The sequence below is a fragment of the Neofelis nebulosa genome, chromosome 1 (genome assembly GCF_028018385.1).
Source record: "Neofelis nebulosa isolate mNeoNeb1 chromosome 1, mNeoNeb1.pri, whole genome shotgun sequence".
Classification (NCBI taxonomy): Eukaryota; Metazoa; Chordata; class Mammalia; order Carnivora; family Felidae; genus Neofelis; species Neofelis nebulosa.
Window position 1 is genome coordinate 143,203,191 of NC_080782.1, and position 20,451 is coordinate 143,223,641.

Consider the following 20,451-nt stretch of genomic DNA (forward strand, 5'->3'; position numbering starts at 1 on the left):
AAAGTGCAGCCAGAGCCATCTTCACAGAATGACTTGCTCCCTAGCTAAAGTGCAGGGATGCAGACGACCTCTGTCAGTCAGATTTTATACAGCCTCCTGGCCCAGGGTCATCTCCTTTGCAGAGCGGCCTGTGTCCCATGGCTGAGCGACATGAGGGAAGAAGGTCCAGTTCCCTCCAATGTGCGATAACTCTGCTGGTTGGCCAACATTTTATGGGGTCTACGCTGCAGTATGAATTGTCTCTATGCCCGCTCCTGCTTTTCCTCCTTTCCTTCCTTCCTTCCTTCCTTCCTTCCTCCCTCCCTTCCTATTTATTTATTTATTTATTTATTTATTTATTTATTTATTTATTTAGAGAGTGTGCAAGTAAGCAGGGAGGGCAGAGAGAGAGGGAGACAGAACAACAGAGAGAGGGAGAGAGAAAATCTTGAGCAGGTTGAGTGCAGAGCCCGACACAGGGCTCTCTATCCCATGAACTGTGAGATCATGACCTGAGCCCATATCAACAATTGGACGCTCAACCCACTGAGCCAGCCAGGCTCCCCTTTCACTGAGCCAGCCAGGCTCCCCTTTCTCCTTTCCTTTCACAGGTGTGTCATTCTAATAAAAACTTAGCACCCCAAATTCAGCTGCAGTGTTTGCTTTTGGGGAATTCACCTTGTAACAACAGGATTTTTTTTTTCCCTTTCACTCTGCTCATGTAATGAATTATAGTTTTTTTTTTTTTTGTTTTGAAACCAACCTTGCATTTCTGTGATAAACTCTAATTTGTCATTATCATATCATTATACATTGATGGATTTTGTTTGTTAATTATTTTTCTTATTTTAGATTTTTATCATCTGCAGTTATGAGATTGGCCTAGCATTTCCTAGGCGTCCTGTCCTTTTCTGCTTTTGTCATTGAGGTTTTTTCTAGACTCATTAAATGAATTGGGAATTTTCCCCTTTTTCTTTATCTGGCAGAGTTAATATCAGAATGTAATTTTTAAAATAGCTTAGCTGTAAATTTATCTATCTGGTGTTTTCTTAGAAGATTTTTTTTTCATAGTTAGATTATTTAGTGTCCTTTATGAAACCTCCCTAAAAGTAATAGGTCCTTGGTCTCCTGGGTGATTCAGTCGGTTGTGTGTCCGACTTTGGCTCAGGTCATGATCTCGTGGTTCATGGGTTCGATCCCCGCCTCGGGCTCTGTGCTGAAAGCTCAGAGCATGGAGCTGCCTCAGATTCTGTGTCTCCTCTCTCTGCCCCTCCCCTCCTCTTGCTCTGTCTCTCTCTCTCTGTCTCTCAAGAATAAATAAACATTAAAAAAAAATTTTTTTTTAAGTAATAGGTCCCAACAGAAAAAGATTTTCCCTAGTGATTCTCCTTAAATGGAACACAATTAGAAAAAAATATCTGAGAAAAATTTCTCAAGTTGATCAACTAAGGCAAGGTTAATGAGCCACTCTTCTGTGTTGTCCACCATAGATAATTGTCTGGGGATTCCAGGTGGGCACTCTTGTTCTTTTCCCATACCTGTAGGGATATACTGATGTTACATTTCAGAAAATCTTCCCCGTGAACATTGTTGAAGGCAGAAATATCTTCCAGGTTAGACTCATGAAACATATGCAGTGCACTAACCCAACACTCAGTGTAGGCATCTGTATATCTGGAGTCTAGTTTTGGAGCTACTATAACTGTTAACCTCAGGCAAGTGATGAAGCCATTATGTGGGATTCTTTGTTCGTGACATGAGATGTTATATGCAATGCTCTTGGGATATTTTAACCTACTGATTTGACTTATTTAATGCTTATGGGAAATCAGATTTTCCACATATTTTTGAGTCAGTTTTGTGTGCTACATGTTTTTCTAGGAATTGAAGTTTTACCTATGGCTGCACATTTGTGGGCACAAACTTTTCTATAGTATTGTTTTATAATTTTTCCAGGGGTTATATTGCCCTTTTCATCTGGGTTACTATTATTTATACTTTCTCTCTCTTTTTTATGATGACCATGTCAGATATTTATCCATTATGTTTTTTATTTATTTATGTTTTTAAATTTTATTTTTTAATTTTTTAAAATTTACATCCAAGTTAGTTAGCATATGGTGCAACAATGATTTCAGGAGTAGATTCCTTAGTGCCCCTTACCCTTTTAGCCCATCCCCCTGTCCCATTATGTCTTTTCTAAAAAACCAAATTTGACTATGTGGATTTTATGTTTTTTATTGTGTCAGTTTCTGATCTGATATACTTTTTCTTCTATCTGTTTTTTGGAGTGTGGTTGGAATTCTTTTTTACCAAATTCTTTAATTGGATGCTAATTAATTCATTAATTTTCAGCTTTTCTTCTTTCCTTATATAAAGTCTTGAAGCTATACAGTCCCTTGTAAGTGCCAAGCTTCATCGTACATATTTTGATACAAAATATTTTGATATGTAGTAATTTTAAAATTTTATGATTTATTTTTAACTTACATGTTATGTAAAAGTATGTTTTGGGGGCACCTGGCTCAGTCGGTTAAGTCCGACTTCGGCTTAGGTCATGATCTCGCGGTTCATGAGTTTTAGTCCTGCATCCGGCTCTGTGCTGACAGCTCGGAGTCTGAAGCCTGCTTTAGATTCTGTGTCTTCCTCTCTGCCCCTCACCTGCTTGCCTGCTCGCTCTTCCTCTCTCTCTCTCTCTCTCTCAAAAATAAATAATCATTAAAAAAATTTTTTTTTAATGTGTTTTTAAATTTTCACACCTGTGAAATTTTCCTTTTAGTGCTCTGTTGTTGATATTTAGCACAATGACATGGTCAGAGAATATGTTTTGAGTAAAGGCTTTGTGTTCATAGAGGCTCTGTTTTTATTTCTACCAACTTGCTTTGTGCTTTCTGTTTGCCTTGGCTTTTCTGTATTTCTTTTTTTTTTCTTTTTTCTTCCTTTCTTGTCTTCTTTGGATTCACCCTCTTTTCTTCTTTCACTTTTCCCCTTCATATTCTAGGTCACAAATTTTACAGTCTATTTGTTTAGTAGGTAGATGGAATATGTATACTTATTGTTGCCTAAAATGAATATCTTTACTCTCCTCCAGAATAATACATGAACCTGAGGATATTTAAGTTTTGGTTATCTCCCATTTGACTTATACTCCATTGTTGGACTATATTCAGTTTTTTATTTTCATTTTAGATAATATTGTTATTTTATATCACAATAAAATATAAAAATTGTTATTTTATGTTAGTTTTTGATATTTGTTCACATATGTGCCCTGTTCTTTCTGTACTGTTCCGTTTTAAATTTCTGATCTTCCTACCTTTTTTTTTTTTTTTTTTTCTGCCTGGAGTATATCCTTTAGAATTTCCTTTTAGAGAGAGTCTGTATTGCCAAACTCAGTTTTTGTTTGTCTGAAAATATCTGTATTTTATCATCGATTTCTTTAAAGGAGATTTACTATACAATCTTAGTATGGAGTTCTATTCTTTTTTTTTAAAGTGTATTTATTTATTTTGGGAGAAAGAGAGAACATATGAGCAGGGGAAGGGCAGGAAGAGACGGAGAGAGAGAGAATCCCGAGCAGGTTCCATAGTCAGTGTGGAGCCTGTCATGGGGCTTGAATCCATGAACTGTTAGATCATAACCTGAGCTAAAACCAAGATTTGGATGCTTAACTAACTGAGCCACCAGGCACCTCTGAAGTTCTCTTCATTTAAAAAAAAATTGTTTTTAAGTTTATTTTTGAAGGAGAGAGAGAGCACAAGTGAGGGAGGGACGGAGAGAGAGGAGACACAGAATATGAAGAGCTGTCAGCACAGAGCCTGATGCTGGGCTCAAACCCACAAATTATGAGATCATGACCTGAGCTGAAGTTGGATGCTTCACCGACTGAGCCACCCAGGCACCCCTAAAGTTCTATTCTTTTAAAATTTTAAAGATATTGTTCTACTTTCTTCTGGCTTCCAATGTTAGTATTAAGGGATTTGCTGTCAATTTGATGCTAGGTTCTTTGTAGATAATCTGTATTTTCTTTTTGACTTGTTTCAATATATTATTTCTCTTTAATATCTTCAGATTTCCCTATGGTATGTCTAAATGTGGATTTTAAAAACTTTCCTTCCGGGCATTCACTGCACTACCTTAGCCTCATTTATTATCTTACTTCTACTTTGGGAGCCTCTAAGGCATTCTCTCTTTTTATGTATTTTGTCTCCTTCATTCATTCTTTCCTGCTGGAAATCTTATTAGAATATGGTAGACTTTTTCATTGTATCTTCCATGCTTTTTAACGTCTAATTTACTTTTTGGGATTATTCTGTTTGTGCTGCAGTTTTAGTGTCTTCAAATTTGTCTTCTAGTTTGCAAATTCTCTCTTCATCTGTGTCTAATTTGTCATTGTTTTCATGCATGGATTTTAAAATTTCAAGAATTAAATTTTCATTCTCAAAGTTTTATTTTTTCAAATTTGTTTCACTTATTTTATATATACTTTCTTCTCATTATTTTAGGTATTCTTTTATAGCTTTAAATTTATTAAACATGTTTTATTTGTTTTTTTAAATATTTATTTTGAGAGGGAGAGAGAGAGAGAGAGAGAGAAAGAGAGAGCGGCTGTGCATGAGCAAGGAAGGGGAAGAGAGAGAGGGAGAGAGAGAATCCCAAGCAGAGCCTGACAAAGGGCTTGATCCTGTAAATGTGTGAGATCATGACTTGAGCCAAAATCAAGAGTTGGACACTTAAGCAACTGAGCCACCTAGATGGCCCTGTCTTTAAATTTATTAAATATCCTTATTTTATAATCCAAACTTGATAATTTTAGTTTAATTTAGTTTGAATAAATTTAGTTTAATTCAGGTATTTATAGCTCTGATTTCTTGTAGTTCTTGTTTTTTCATGTGTTTTGTTATATTATTAGATGGATTGTGACCTTATATCCCTCAGAAAGTTGCTTGATGGGAGTTATTTATTTTTATAGTCTGAGAAAAATACACATCCCTTCAAAAAGGATTTTTGTTTGTTTTTGGTGGATGTTTGATGACCCTACTTAGGTAGGAAATTAAGTAATTAGGTTGATGTTTTTTTGATCCCAAAAGTAGTGTTAGAACTCAGGCTAGAAGCCTATGCAGGTGGTGAGTAGTTACGAAATAACAGAGGAGACCACTGTCCAGGTAGAGAATGGTAAGTTTCTTTTCTATCCCATTCTGAAAGGAGTGTTTATTTCTGTTTTACTCTTAAATAGGTCTATGGAGTCCGACTACTTACCTCCCATTAAACAGCTCTAGGTAGCTCTGGAACTGTTTCTTTCCTTCTTTCAAAACTCAGGCTTATGGTCATGGGGTAATTTGATGACCTCAGGATGAAAAATTTCCTCAGAGATCTGCTCACCTTTCTGGGTTCCAACTTTCACTTCTTTTTTCCTGCTCTGAAGAGTCCTTATTTGCTTTCTGGGTCATTGATCAATTTTGAAAGATTTTTTTTTTATTATATATTGTTTAGTTTTTTTTTGTTATTATCACTAGGAAGGCTGTTCACGGTATGTGTTCCACCATACAATTGGAAATTAAATCCAGTTATTCCCATGTTTAAAGATGAGGAAATTCAAGTTTAGAGAGGCCAAATGTTTGCCACAGGTCATGGGACTTGAAGGAGTCAAGGTGGAGGATTGTTGACCCCATGCTAATTGTTCCTGCCATTTCCTGGGTCTGAGAACTGCAACCATCAGTTTGAAAGACTACACATAATAAACATACAATTACAGACATCATTTTTATGAGATTTTAAAGCATTTTTTTTATATTTGAAAAGATGCTCAAAATTTGATTCTTTTTTAAAGATTTTATTTAAATTCCAGTTAGTTAACATGTAGTGTAATATTTCTTTCAGGAGAAGTGTTGTATCCATACAACACCCAGTGCTCATCACAAGTACGCTCCTTTATCCCCATCACCTGTTGAACCCACCCCCCCATATGCACAATTTGATTCTTAATGTTTATTTTAGTTTTGAGAGAGAGAGAGAGAGACACCACAGGCAGGGGAGGGGCAGAGAGAGAAGGGTACAGAGGATCTGAAGTGGGCCCTGTGCTGACAGCAGTGAGCCCAATGCAGGGCTTGAACCTGCCAACCGCAAGATCATGACCTGAGATGAAGTTGGGTGCTTAACCAACTAAGCCACCCAGGTGCCTTATTTTTTTCCCCCACAATTTGATTCTTAAACAGCCTTTTATGAAGAAAACAGAGTAGGTGTTAATATTTGTTTGTTTGGAGACAGACACAGCATCCACAACCACCTTAGGATAATGCATGAGGTTTATTTTTCCATGTCAATTTTGGGAAGTTTGGAAGTAGCTTTTGATTTTCACATAATTTAGGCAGAAATATTCAAAATAATGCATGGTGATCATTATATAATTTTGGTATTTCCCCTTGGAAAACAAGGAGCAAATTATGCAGGTATATTTTCTAGACAACCAACAACTTGGCAGTTTTTAAAAGGAAAGCTTTGTGACTTTGAGGAGCACTTCATTCTGAAGAACGTGCTAGATGATGCCTTTGATACATTTCGAGATTTAAGGCAAACTTGTCTTTCCTTAGATGATCCTGTGAACAATGATCAGAGCATATGAGGTGAGGAAAAAGTAACAGCCAGTTCTGTGTCCCTGATGTCTGGGTGCCAGTTGGTACAGTTGCTACTTTTGGTACAAACCCTATAATATGAAAGGCAATTATAGGATAATTTGAGATGGGAACAGGTGAAGCTCAAATAATTTCAGGCTGAGGAGAGATGAGCAAATGGCAGCTATTCCAAGCGGCCCTGGCGCAGTTACTGTAGTGTTTGGACAGGCATGTCTCCTAACGTGATTTCATTATGCTCAGGTTAAAGACTTGGGTTTTAGATCAACAATGTGCAAATTTGGTTTATCACCTGTGTTCAAAAAAGGGATGACAGAATTCCAGCAGGAGAGCTTCAGTGTTTGCCAAGAGCACCAGCAGAAACGTTGTTTGGTTTATGTCTCTCATAGAACAAAAGGTCTCACTAGAAACGTGAAATTATTTGTATTAGAGAGTAAGGAATGGCTAACATTTCAAGAATACTCTTGAAACAGTACTCTTCATGTGCATGCATTTTCTGCATGCTTACTTATTTAAAAGTAAGCTTTGGACTCCATTTGGTGATTTTAGCCTATCCCGGACTTTGTGATTTTTGTAGTACTTGTACTCAAAGTGAATGAATCACAGAGCAGTATTCAGTGGTGATCCCACCCAGCTGGTCCTATAATCACCAGCCCAGCAAAGGATAGGGAACAAATCCTGCAGCCTGATTTGTCCTTGTCAGAAGAGCAGCAATGCTCAGGAATAAAATTCAAAGTTATACATGAGTCTAAAAAGAGCAATTTGTCAAGCATTTCATTGGCACAAATTGAAATGAAATGAGGTCTCGGGCTCTTGAGGTCACTTTGCAACAGGAAGAATTCATTATCTAACTATACACAGAGGAAAATGCTTCACAATTGTATTTGCTTTTAAAGGATGAGTGCCCACATATAAAGCCAAAGCAGCAGAGGTCACTTACAAGGAATACACTACATGAAAGCAGAGATTCAAGGGTCCCCTGGCTCTAAGCTTCTTCCTTCTCCTTCCAGGTCAGGGTTGCTTTGGGGCATATTGCTCAATGGACTGAGGGAAATACTTGGGAAGCTCTTTGTTGTTAATACAAAATCATTTGTGCAGGTCCTGCTAAGTTGTCTACTAGAAGCACAATGCAGTCTTATATGTCTTTTTCCCTTGGGGTAAGAAGAGTTTTTTCCCCATTGTTCTCCATATTTTATATCATTCTGAAGTGTACATTTTCTCTTAAGGCATTTTATGGCATTCTCCCCATTATGTGGAACAGGTGCAGCCTGGAATGTTTAACAGCTCATTGGGTGTTGAGTGATGGGACATTGGTTTCAGTTTAAAAAATAGGGAGAGGGGCGCCTGGGTGGCGCAGTCGGTTAAGCGTCCGACTTCAGCCAGGTCACGATCTCACGGTCCGTGAGTTCGAGCCCCGCGTCGGGCTCTGGGCTGAGGGCTCGGAGCCTGGAGCCTGTTTCCGATTCTGTGTCTCCCTCTCTCTCTGCCCCTCCCCCGTTCATGCTCTGTCTCTCTCTGTCCCAAAATAAATTAAAAATGTTGAAAAAAATAAAAAATAAAAAAAAATAAAAAAAATAAAAAATAGGGAGAAAGGAAGTGCATGTTGAATACGTCAATTCTGAGCATTGCATTTTTCAAGACATTTATAAATAACTAGGAACAGAGAATTGATTATTACATTTTTGTTGAAGAGCCTTGGTGATAACTCAGAAGATAACAAAAACCAAAGTCATTTGAAATGAAAACGAAAAATAGCATGGCTAAAGACAGTGGATTTAAATAAGGGTGGGGCAAGGAAGTAGATGTGGAGATCTACTCCCTTAATCTCTTTCCATACCTGAACCCTCCCCAAACTCAGACATCAGAAGAGAAGGGCTAGAGAAGCTCACATGTCAAGATCAGCAGCCATTTTTCACTCCTGCTCATTTTCTGTCATCCAATCAAATCTCCTAGCCTTTTTTTTTTTTTTTAGATCTTTTCTGATAATGTGGCCTCTAATTTATTCTCTTTCTAAACTTTTTATGACTGCCTGTTGATAGGGATTACATTGAATCTGTAGATCACTTTGGGTAGTACAGACATCTTAACAATATTAGGTCTTCTGATCCATGAATATAGGATGTCTTTCCATTTGTTTTTGTCTTTTACAATTTCTTTCAGCATTGTCTTTTTTATGGTTGTCAAGTGTTGTTAAAAGTGACTGCATGTTTGTGTTATAGTTTTTCTTGAGTGGTTGGTGACTAGGGACTTGATGGTGGTGCCCTTCATTGAGATACAGGAACATGAAAAGAAGCAGTCTTCAGGGCATGGGGGAGACCATGAGACCACTACTGGCCCTGCTGAGTTCTAAATAGTTGTGTGGCATCTACAAAATGCACTTGGATGCAGATATTTGGAGCTAGACATTGGTGATGGATAAAACCATCAGAATGGGTAAAGATGTTTAGCAAATGTATTTACAGAGAAAGAGAGAAAAATCAGTTCTCCTTTCCTTTGTATTGTCCCAATAATAAGTCATCCAAGTGATATAATATTCCAAACTGCCTACCCTACTTCTACTTTGATTACAAGCCATAGCAGACAACAGGAGAGGGGGAGACATTAAAAGGAAATTTAAGACAAATAGCACTAAATATCAAGGTAGCAAAATCACAGGTATCTGCTTACTGCATCCTTCTAGCTGCCTGAAAACCATATGTAACAATGATGTTTTATCCTATAAGATCTCCCTTGTGGGGCTTGTAAGTCACGTGATTCTTTTCTGATTCCCCCTGACAGAAATAACTTGGCCTAGAAGGCTTGGTAAGTAAGAGACTTAACTCAATTTCTCCTTGTCTGATCATTTTTATTACCTCTCTCTGATCCTCTGTTCAATTGACATGCCCAAATGATTTCATTAATCCATCTTTTCTTGCCCAATAGAACTCAGTCTCCTTAAAATGCTCCGTAAGACCTTTAAAAGTGATTCTCTCCAGTGATAATGACAGTGGTGATCATTTTCCCCATAACACTTATGATAATAGAGTATTATATTTTATATCTAAGTGTTACTAGAATGTAACTGCCATGAAGGCAGGACCCTGCCTGTTTTGTTCACAACTTCATCTGTGGTGCTGAGAACAGTGCCTAGCACATAGTAGTCACTCGGTAGAGAATTATTGAAGTAATTTTTGTGTTGATCATGTGTTGGGTATATGTTCATTTTGATTTAGAAAATATGATAAATGTAGCCATGTGACTTTGCATTAAACATAATTATTGACATATTTTATTTTGTAGTTGCTTTGATGACATTTCTTAATATCTTAGTTCACCATTGGATCTTGGGTCTGCAATTGGATAGTGCTATCAGATGTGAAAGGATAGTGTTTTTTTTGGGGGGGCAAGTTTGATTTAGACCTTGAATGTATTGTTACTTGTCTGGTCTACAAAGAGACCTTGATAATTGACAGTTGTATTCAAGTCCTAAAAGAACTCAGAGAGCTGGTGATTAGGGGTGCCTTCTAGCTGTCACTTTGATTTCAGTGGGATTGTACTTCAATGCTTTGCTTTGCCTAGAAACACTAGGAGAAAAACAGTTTTTCTTTACAGGCTCCCTGTAGAAAAACTTCACCAGTGTGGGAGAAAAAAAATGACACTGGCTGACTTACTTTTCATCTGGAATTAACACAATCAGAAAAGTCTAAAGAAGGTAGATAAGGCGTGTTTTCATTTCAATGAAATCTAGATTTTCAAAGCTTTTGAGCTACTAATCCTGCTCCCTCCTTTCTGCTACTTTTCCTCTTTTCTCCAGTGCAATGTCTGCATCAAAGCTACATTTCTGACATGAGCAGAACAATCAGAGGCGAGGTGAAAATGCAAGGCATGATGATCGAACACTGTTACTTCACAGAGAGCGCAGATCTGAGATGGGTTTCCAGTAACGTCCTATCCTGACTACCAACACACCAGAAGTGGAATGAAAAATTCCAGGCTAGATTATCCTGGGGTTCCTTGGTAGCCCTGGAACTTGGTATACTCTTTAATGACAGGTGAACCCCTTAAAAAAAGTCAGATGCCAGAAAATGGAGGGGATACGGGGTTTTTTGTTTTTTTTTTTGTATTTTGTTTTTTCCCTCTGTGGTCAAGACCAGTTTCCATTTATCCCTTCGTGGTTTTTGGAAATGACATTGGCAATTGAGAGTAAAGGGGTTGGGGATGGGGCAGGTGGGGAAATTCTCTAAGGATCAGGTGCTCTGGCTTTCTAAGTAGGTTAGAGTCAGGTAGTATGACAGGTTTATAAAGGAAATACTGTTACAGTAGAAGAGGTGGCTGTGAATCCCCCAGCAGAAGCAGAAAGAAAACAAAGTCAAAACAAGTTATTATATTTAGGAACGCACAGTTGTTTAAATCAGCACTGGACAATTTTGGCTTTCTATATTGTGGAAATTAGGATCACTATTCAAAGAATAGAAGAAAATCCTAACTTGAAAACTTTGTTGGCCTGTGTGTTATATAGAAATTGATCTCTTAAACATTAGTTTCTTAAATTGGGCAAACAGTCTTTGACCAGATTTAAAAATAGCCCCACTTTTCAGCTGGGAGAGCCAAAAAGGGGGTTTGCTCTGTGGATCTCAGTTTCTTTCTCTCTGATCTTCATCTGGGGAGCTCAGGATGTCTTAACTGCTTGCTGCATGTCTGACTTGGCATGCCACTGAAAATACTTTGCAAAAGGGGAGGTAGATGGAGTTGGCAGGGATTCTATTAATATGAGATCTACTCCCCAAAGACAAAGGGCTGTATACCTCTCCCTTGTTTCATTAAAATTGTTGATGGAAGTTCAGAGGCAAAATCTGTACCCAAACCATCTACCTACTGAAAAGGCCTAGAGAAGAGGAAGTGTGTAGACTGTGCTAGAAGTCTCAGGGAATGGCTAAGCCTGGAAGACAGTGGAGTGCAGCACTCAGAAGCTCAGACACTGGTGCCTTTCTGCTTGGGTTTGTATCCCTAGCATGGGTCCTTGGGCTCTTGGACAAGTTACATAGTGTCCCAGGCTGGATTTTCCAAGAAGCAGACTCTGAGATGAGTTTAGCATGCAGGTTGTTTATTCTGGGCTGTTGTTGATCCACACCTGAGGGACAAAGGGGACAGAAGCAGAGTTGGGCAGAGGGACAAGTCAGGCAGCCATTCAGCAGGGCTCTGGAGCTGGAATGGCCCTGTAGAATTATCCTGAGCTGGGCAGAGATCCCCTCACACTGATCCCATCGGAGATGGGCCACCGGGGGAAGGGGTGTGACTACAGGCAAGCTCTGCCAGTGAGGTATCTTTGAGGGGCTAGGAGTGGAAGGGTAATAGGTCCTACTATGAAGTGAGACTTGGGTGGCATCAGTGTCCATGGTGCTTAGTTTCCTTGGGCCCTCTGTTTCTTCAGAATAGTTTTTGGAGAATCAAATGAGATGGTACATGTAAAGTGCTTAGAACTCTGTTTGTCATGGAGTCAATAATTATTGTCATGTACCTGGCAGAGGTTAAATAATTTTCCCAGGGTCTCCCAGGTGGTCTGTGATATGGATGGCCTTGGGACTGAAGCCTGACTCCTTCCAGCTTGTTTTTAGCTTTGATATCAAATATCTATAACATGGTAGAATCCGTATTGGTTTGAATAGGTTTACTTTCTTCCCTTGCCCCCATCTCTGACTTCCCACCTGTTTCTGGGGATAAGCCAGGGCATGATTTGGGGCAGGAGAGTTGGCCTAAGTTGCAAGGGTGGAAGGAAGGAGGAGAAAGGAAAAATCATGGACTGTTCTCCCCATCTCCAGACCCATGGCACCCTGCCTTTCTCTCTCACTTTCCAGTCTCCTTTTCCCTCCCCATCCAGGCTCTATTCCTTATATTTCATGCCCATCCTTGGTCCAGAAATGAAGTGTTAGAGTACTCTTTGTGAGGTGGGATGCTAGAGTTTCCCTCTGAAGCTCCGATGAATCTTAACTCTAGTTATTGTTGTATCCAAAGATGTATGCTGTGGGTCTTCTGTGGGGGAATCTTTCCCTAGCACCCTAAACTGATGTGAGAATGGGTCTTTGGAACGCACCCTATTTGTAAGTTTAGCCGCCTCTATTTTCTCTCTCCCTGAGTTACAAGTTGGATAGCCAATGAGTTCTATTTTTGTTTCTGTTTTTATTTTTTGCTCACTAGTTCTTCCTCCATGTATGCACTGTGGGAAAACATTTATAAATGAATTACCGTATGCAGAGTATACTAGGGAATACCACAAAGTAAAAGAATGTATTTTCAAAGAGCTTACAGCCTTCTTTAGGGTTGTAGTACACAGTTAGAAGCGGGGCTGATTTTTCAGAGGACTCTGTTGATGTGCTACTTAGTTCTGGGTTTGCAGCACAAACTGAAAACTGAAAAGTTTTAATTGTTGATGTTAAGAAAACATCAAGATAAGAGAGCAATAGGAATGTAAATATTTTTTTTAATATTTATTTTTGAGAGAGAGATAGAAAGTGAGCGGTGGGGGGAGGGCAGAGAGAGAGAGAGAGAGAGGGAAACAGAATCTGAAGCAAGTTCCACCCCATCCTTCAGAGCCCAAAGTGGGGTTCAATCTCATGAACCATGAGATCATGACCTGAGCCAAAACCAAGAATTGGATGCTTAACCAACTGAGCCATCCAGATGCCCCAAGAATGTAAATAATTTGTAATAATTGAGTGCTCAACCCAATGCTGAAATCTCTCAGCTGTCCTCAGTCATACCAGAGCTTTCTCTCAGGACTTTCCAGGTCTCATTCACCTAAGAGTCTTAGCAGGTAGAGGGCCAGGATTCTGTGGTCTTTTGCCACCCTCACTTTCTCCTCCCCAGGGAGCAAGAGTGACTTAATTTTATTGGTGACTAAAGAGCAGGGGCAGAGACATTCCATTCTTTCTTTTATCTTTAGGGCAAGACATGCTCATAAAGTGCCTGAGTTCTTCTACCACAGGGAATCCTGTCTTGGTGCAGCACTTCCTAGATCTGCTTGTTTAAGTTTAATTGTGGAACTTGGGGTTGTGAAGCCCATTGACCCACATACAGAAATCACATTTCTCCAATGTCAGCTTAATAATGATAATAATTTATCATTGGTAAAATGTTGATGCTGTATTTGGAGGCTATCTGTCTTATTCCTATCTTATTCCCAATTTGAATCTCATTGGTTCAAATCCTAGGTGGGGTTGAGGGATGTCATTTATCAGTCTCCACTCAATTCTAAAGGTCAGGTATTAGGGTTTCCTAATGCATTAACTCCAGACTCAGATCACTGCATACTAGATGGATCAGCATTTATCCAACACACATGTCAGTGTGTGTGTGTTTGTGTGTGTGTGTGTGTGTGTGTGTGTATCTGTCTGTCTGTCTTCCAAAGAGAAACCCTTGGAAGGCAAGAATTAGGTAAAAACTGCTAATTTGAGTAGATCCTCTTTAATTCAGCTGAACAAATCCTTATTAAGGTCCTGAGACAGGGTAGTTGGTACCCCAGGCCCAGAGGATGCAGATTAATGGGACGTGCCCAAGGAGCTTTGGATCCTACAAAAGATAGTGGCATAGGGAAGTGGAGGGAGGGTTAGGGTGGAGGAGTGGTTACTCTTTTTCTCTATAACACTTCCTGAATGAGCAGCACTTGGGTTTGGGTGCAGGGTCTAGTGTCACCCTGGTGATAAGAATAATGGAAAGTAGTCTGATGTTCTCCTTCCCATGCCAAGTTTTGGATAGCGTAATCCTAGAATTCTATAGGGATGAGAGATAGAGTATGTGCTTTGGAGTTTGACTGACTAGGGTAAGTGACTTAACTCCTCTTTGTTTCTGATTTCTCACATGAGGAAACAGGGATGATAGTATTACCTGCATCCTAGCATTGTGGTGAGGAATAAGGGAGCTAATCCAAGCAGAGGCTGAGCCAGTGCCTGGCACAGAGGGGTTCTCAACAGAGGGAAGCTCCTGTTGTCATGACCTGTTGTCAGGAATGTGCATGTGTGTTGAGAATTTAGCTAAACCACTCCACTGACATTGCCACCTTGGCATCTATTTTGTGTGGCCAGGCAGCCTGCAAGGGCCTTGAATTGTCACTACTCCATCTTGTGATTGCACAGCATCACAGGCAAGTATCAGCCCATCGTACAACTTCCCCAGCAGCCCTTGTGAATAACAGTCTCCTGGGGCTTTCCTCTTTTGTGCCCCTTAGATAAGACCCCTTTGGAGCTTAACAAATCTCTGCTCTTTTTGAATTCACCAATCTGAGCTTTGTATGGGAATCCCAAACACTCTAACCCTGGCTCCTAATAAAGACATGTGCTCCAGGTCCCATCACTTTCTCTGCCTGCACCTTGCCTTGACCCACCCATGTGGCACCTCCAGGCATGCTCTGTGCACTTCCTCCAGGACCTGTGAGTAATAATCTTCTCTTTTTCTTTTTTTTTTAGTGTTTATTTGTTTTGAGAGAGAGAGAGAGAGACAGTGTGAGGGAGGGAGGGGTAGAGAGAGGGAGAGAGAATCCCGAGCAGCCTCCGTCTAATACGGGGCTCAATCTCATGAACCTTGAGATCATGACCTGAGCTGAAATCAAGAGTCAGACTCTTAATTGACTGAGCCACCCAGATGCCCCAATAATCTTCTCTATTTCACTTTTGCTGTGGTCTTTCATTGGACCTAGGTTCACCATCCAACACCCTGGGTCTCTACTTAACAAATGTTAACAAAGTCACGACAGTGTGACATGGGGCTGGGGAGGAGAAGATAAACCAAGAAGACAAGAGAAGTGGTTCTTTTTAGCTCACTGGAAGGCTCTGGCTCTAAGACTTTCTTTACAGTTATGGTGGGTACACTTAATAAGCAAGAGAGCTTCCATATCCAGAGAGGAAAATGAACTACCATTCAGCCTCTTCATTTTATCCTAAGTATTTGTTTGTCATTTACCTGGAATAGCAGGAAAGTTTGGTGCTTGTCTGTCACCAACAGTAATAATAAGGTCAGCATGTAGCAGCAAGAGGCATAATGGTTTCTGGTTTCGCCAAATCCTGCTTGTTTTAGATGAGTGGTAAAAACCATAGCCAAACCTTTGTGTTCTTTGTTCACTTAGAGGCTACAGATATTTATCTCAGATGCCCATTCTGATGGTGTGAAAGCTGGACAAACTGCTTATCATATAATTGAGATAGGCATTTATTGAACGCCTACTAGGTATTTAGGTCTGTCCTGGGAACTTAGTTATTATATGGTTTAACTTCATAAAAATCATTTGAGGTAGATGTTTTCTTGGTTTTATAGATGAGGAACTTAGAGTTCAGAATTTTTGCAAAGACAATTAAGATAGAAGTTGCTGGAATTTGAACTCAGGTCTTCAATAAGATTGAAAAAGAATTTTTAAGTGTTAATTTTTGAGAGGGAGGGAGGGAGGGAGGGAGTGAGAGAGAGAGAGAGAGAGAGAGAGAGAGAGAGAGAGAGAGAGAACAAGCCGGGGAGAGGCAGAGAGAGCAGGACACACAGAATCTGAAGCAGGCTCCAGGTTCTAAGCTGTCAACACAGAGCCCAGTGCAGGGCTCAAACTCATAACCTATGAGATCGTGACCTGAGCCGAAGTTGGATGCTTAACTGACTGAGCCACCCAGGGGCCCCTGCAATAAGATTTTTTTAAAGTTACATAGATTTAATGAAGTCCTGTCGTGTATTATTGGCATATTGCCTACTACTTTTATGAATTTTAGGGAATTTTAAAAATACAGAAAATCATCATGAAGAAAATAAAAATAATCCATAATATCACAACTCAGAAAAAGCCACTATTTAAATTTTGAAGTATTTTCATCCAATTTTAATGCATATATATATATATATATACAGTTGTTGTTTTATTTTGTTTTTTTTTTCCCACAAAAGTAAACTTCTTTCTGTATTGTTTTAAAAGTCTCCCTTAAAAATATGTTAGGAAGGGATTTTCATGTTATTAAATAGTTTTCCAAAACCTGATTTTAAATTGCCACATTTGATTATGTGGATGAAGAAAGCCCTTATTGTTCAAATGTATGTTTCTATTTTCCCCTATTTTAAACATCTTTGTATATAATTTTTATGTATATTTCTGATTATCCCCTTAGAACAGATTTCAGAAGAATAATTACAAGGTTAGAGGTTTTTCCAGTTTATCTGATGCTGTGGAACAAACCAACCCCAGACTTAGCTGCATTAAACCACCACCATTTTACTGTGCTCATGGATGCTGTAGGTTAGGAATTCGGTAAGGGCATGGCAGGGATGGTTGTTGTTTGCTCTATGATGTCTGGGATCTCAGCGGACACACTCAAAGGCTGAGCATAGCTGGGACTGTTGACTGCTGTTCCTACATGTGGCTTCTCCAGCCTGGTGATCTCATTGTAAGGGTACATTTTTGTGACTTGGCTTAGAGCTCCAAGAGTATTTCAGTAGCACAAGGTAGATGTTTATGGGCGTTATGAAGTAGCCTTGAATGTTGCATGGTGTCACTTTTCCTGCTCTGTTGGTTGAAGCAGTCATAATCCTGTCCCAGTTCCAAGGTAGAGAATATGGACCCTTACCTGTCAATGGAAGGGGTGTCGAAGAATTTATAGCCAGGTTTTAATACTGCCAGAGATGTTATAAACCACTCTCAAGACTTCCACATATATTATCAGGTTGCCCCCAGAAACGTTATATAAATCAACTTTTTCTAGTCATACCTGATAGGTACACTCTTAACCCACCCTGAACATTTCAATTTTAACAGGTATTTGTCAATTTGAGAGACAAAAGATAGTATATAATGTCATTGTAAATTTCAAGTATCTGAATACTAGTGAATTTCTATATGTGGTTTTTTTTTTCAGATGCTTGTCAAAATTTAATGTGAATTTTCTAGTTTTTGCTCCTTTTCATGTTGGAGTAGTCATCTTTTTCCTCATTAATTGGTAGGTGTTGTATACATATTAAGACTAAAGCAGGTGATCTGAAACTAAATTGAATTTTTCTACTACTCTACCTCTTAACAACTCTAATAAATAAATATTTTTAGTGCTATGTGTAAGGCACTGTTTTTTTGTAATCCTTACTCTGCCTCTTCTAAATTGTGTGGCTTTAACAGTTTATTTAAGCCTCTTGGACTTGGTTTCCTCTTCTGTAATACTGGGATGATAACATTTCTATCTCACTAGTCATTGTGAGGGTTCAGTAATGCCCATGTGAATGCTTAGCAGAAGACTTATTGCATATTAAGTGTCCAGTAAAGATAAGTCGTTATTCTTGATGTGATTACTGTCCCCATAGTGGTTGACAGTGACACCCGGACGCCGTGAGTAGTTTAGTGATTATCTCATCCTGTCTCTTGGCCAGTTGGTAATTGTATAACTGCTAGTCATGTCAGAGCCATTTGGTTTCTAAATTCAGAAGAGTCATGGTTGCTCTGGGAAAGGTCCCATCTTTTAGTTGTTATTTAAACTTGGTTTGCAAGTTTTCCAGAGGAGGCAAGTCACTAACAAGGCAGGATGGGCTTTGGAGCAGGGGAGGGGAGGCCATCTTAATTAATTGTTGAGACACTTGGAAATAATCACCGTCCTTGATTGCCATGCCAGTACAATGGGAAGGACATGGGGCAAGGACTCATTTCTTGGGAAAACTCTTGAGACAAGAACTAAATTTGATTGCATTTCCTCTTCCTTTTTTATTCATCTTCCCATCCATCAGACTGAATGCAGAATCAAGCACTGTGGAGGCGCACTGATGAAAGAAAAGTAAAACTCTCACCTGAGTTGTTCATTTTAGCCTCATTGTGGTTTTGACTTGTATTTCTCTGATGATGTGTGATACGGGGTGAGAATGCAAGCTTGTGGAGCCACTCTGGAAAACAGGATGGAGAATCCTTAAAAGATTCAAAATAAAACTACCCTACAGCCCAGCAGTTGCACTGCTAGGTACTTATCCAAAGGATACAGGAGTGCTCATTTGAAGGGGCACATGTTTATAGCAGCACTATCAACAATAGTCAAATTATAGAAAGAACCCAAGTGTCTATCGACTGATGAATCGATAAAGAAGATGTGGTATATATATACAATGGAGTATTACTCGGCAATCAAAAAGAAGGAAATCTAGCCATTTGCAACAACGTGGATGGAGCTAGTGTGTATTATGCTAAGCAAAATAAGCCAGTCAGAGAAAGACAAATAGCATATGATTTCACTCATATGTGGAATTTAAGAAACACAACAGATGAACATAGGGGAAGGGAAGGAAAAATAAAATATGATAAAAAGACAGGGAGGCAAACCATAAGAGACTCTTAAATACGGAGAGCAAACTGAGGATTGATGGAGGGAGGTGGGTGGGGATGGGCTAATTGGGTGATGGGCATTAAGGAGGGCACTTGTTGGGATGAGAACTGGGTGTTGTGTGGAAGTGATGAATCACTGGGGTCTACTCCTGAAACCAATACTATGCTGTTTGTTAACTAACTTGAATTTACATAAAAAACCACAAACAACAAATTAAAAACAAAAAGGAAAGTGAAACCCTTTTCTTTAGAAGAAGTCCTAAAGGGCTCTCATTGCATCGACTGGGGATAGGCCATGGAAGCAAAAGGCCAGGGCCTGGGTCTCAGGTGGCTAGAGGCAGGGCTGTGCCCCAGCTCTCATTCCCTCTGAGCATGTGCTTTCCTCTTAGTCTGGCATAGCCTCTTCCTGCTCTTTCCTTTCAGAGCCTCACGGGGGTGTAGGAGTACTATGCTTGGATGTGTGGGGGATGGGGGTTAGGTGTGTGTGTGTGTGTGTGTGTGTGTGTGTGTGTGTGTGTGTGTGGAGTGAGGCCTGGTGGCCTGTCTCCACCACCCCTGGGGGCAGTGAACATTTGTTGTCTCCAAAGAGGGCTTCTCTGGCTTCAGCCCAGCTGTCCCTATGTGATAACCACCATGGCTAATACTGTACTGATGAGCCACTTCGGGTCTCCGCCTCACCGCCTCTGATCACTATGAAATATGAGTTGGGGGAACTTTCTGTAACAAATGCCCGCTTGACTGAGCCCCTATTCAGGCATCCGGTGTCAGCACTTGACACAGACAGCCGCTCTGGCCAGACAGTGACAGATTCAGCCTCCTGTTCAGACTGTCAGGGGAGTCTCCCTGTCAAGCTTGGGCTTGTCACAGGATTGCCTGGCTGAATCCTGCCAGGGCTGTGGGCCGCACCTGTGTTTCCAAATGTCAGTGGGCTTGAGAGCCAGCCGCTTGCCACCACCCTTTCTGTCAAGGTCAGCTGGCAGATGGGGGAGGGGTGCTCCTGAAGGGAGACAGACCTGCCTCTTTTGTCCTTTACTGACTTTTCAATACCAGGAGGTCCAGGACTTGTGAAAGAAAGCATTTGAGGCAATCTTGGATAAAATTAAAAAACAAAACAAAAAAACACAAAACCCCCCCAAACTACCATAAACAAACAAACTTGCCTGGAGATTGGCCCAGGCAAGTTTATTTCTTTGAAACATCATTTCCAAACTTCCTTTAACATTATCTTGCTAGTCTTGTTTGAATACGAAGTGAAGAAGAACAAAGCTAGTCACGGATGGTAAGAAAGAAAGAGTTCACATTAGTGGCTACTTTTGGGATTCTGCCAGGGGTGGCCATATGGTAATCATAATGATGATTTATAAATCAGAAGTTGTAACCTGATGGACTGAATTTGGCACAGAGGATTTTTATTTGGCCTAGAGTGTTTATCTGTTTCTAGTAGAACTTCATGCTAGTATTTAGAATTCAGAATATTTCACACACAAACATGATTTCTGGCCTTTCTTGAGATGCTAAGTTCTGGCAACATTGGGTTTGCATTCTTGCATA

At 39.8% G+C, this 20,451-nt stretch overlaps 1 protein-coding gene across 3 annotated transcripts in view; it reads left to right on the forward strand.

Moving 5' to 3' along the window:
• Positions 1-20,451, forward strand: part of DTWD2 (DTW domain containing 2) — a 266,159-nt gene that overhangs the window by 214,001 nt on the left and 31,707 nt on the right. The window contains exon 11 of one of the 3 annotated variants that reach the window (XR_009264267.1): positions 10,402-10,675. The exons of the other annotated variants lie outside the window; for them this stretch is intronic. The gene's annotated coding sequence lies outside the window, so the exon portion shown is untranslated. Of the gene's footprint in view, positions 1-10,401; positions 10,676-20,451 lie in introns of those variants that run through there. 3 annotated transcript variants of the gene reach the window in all.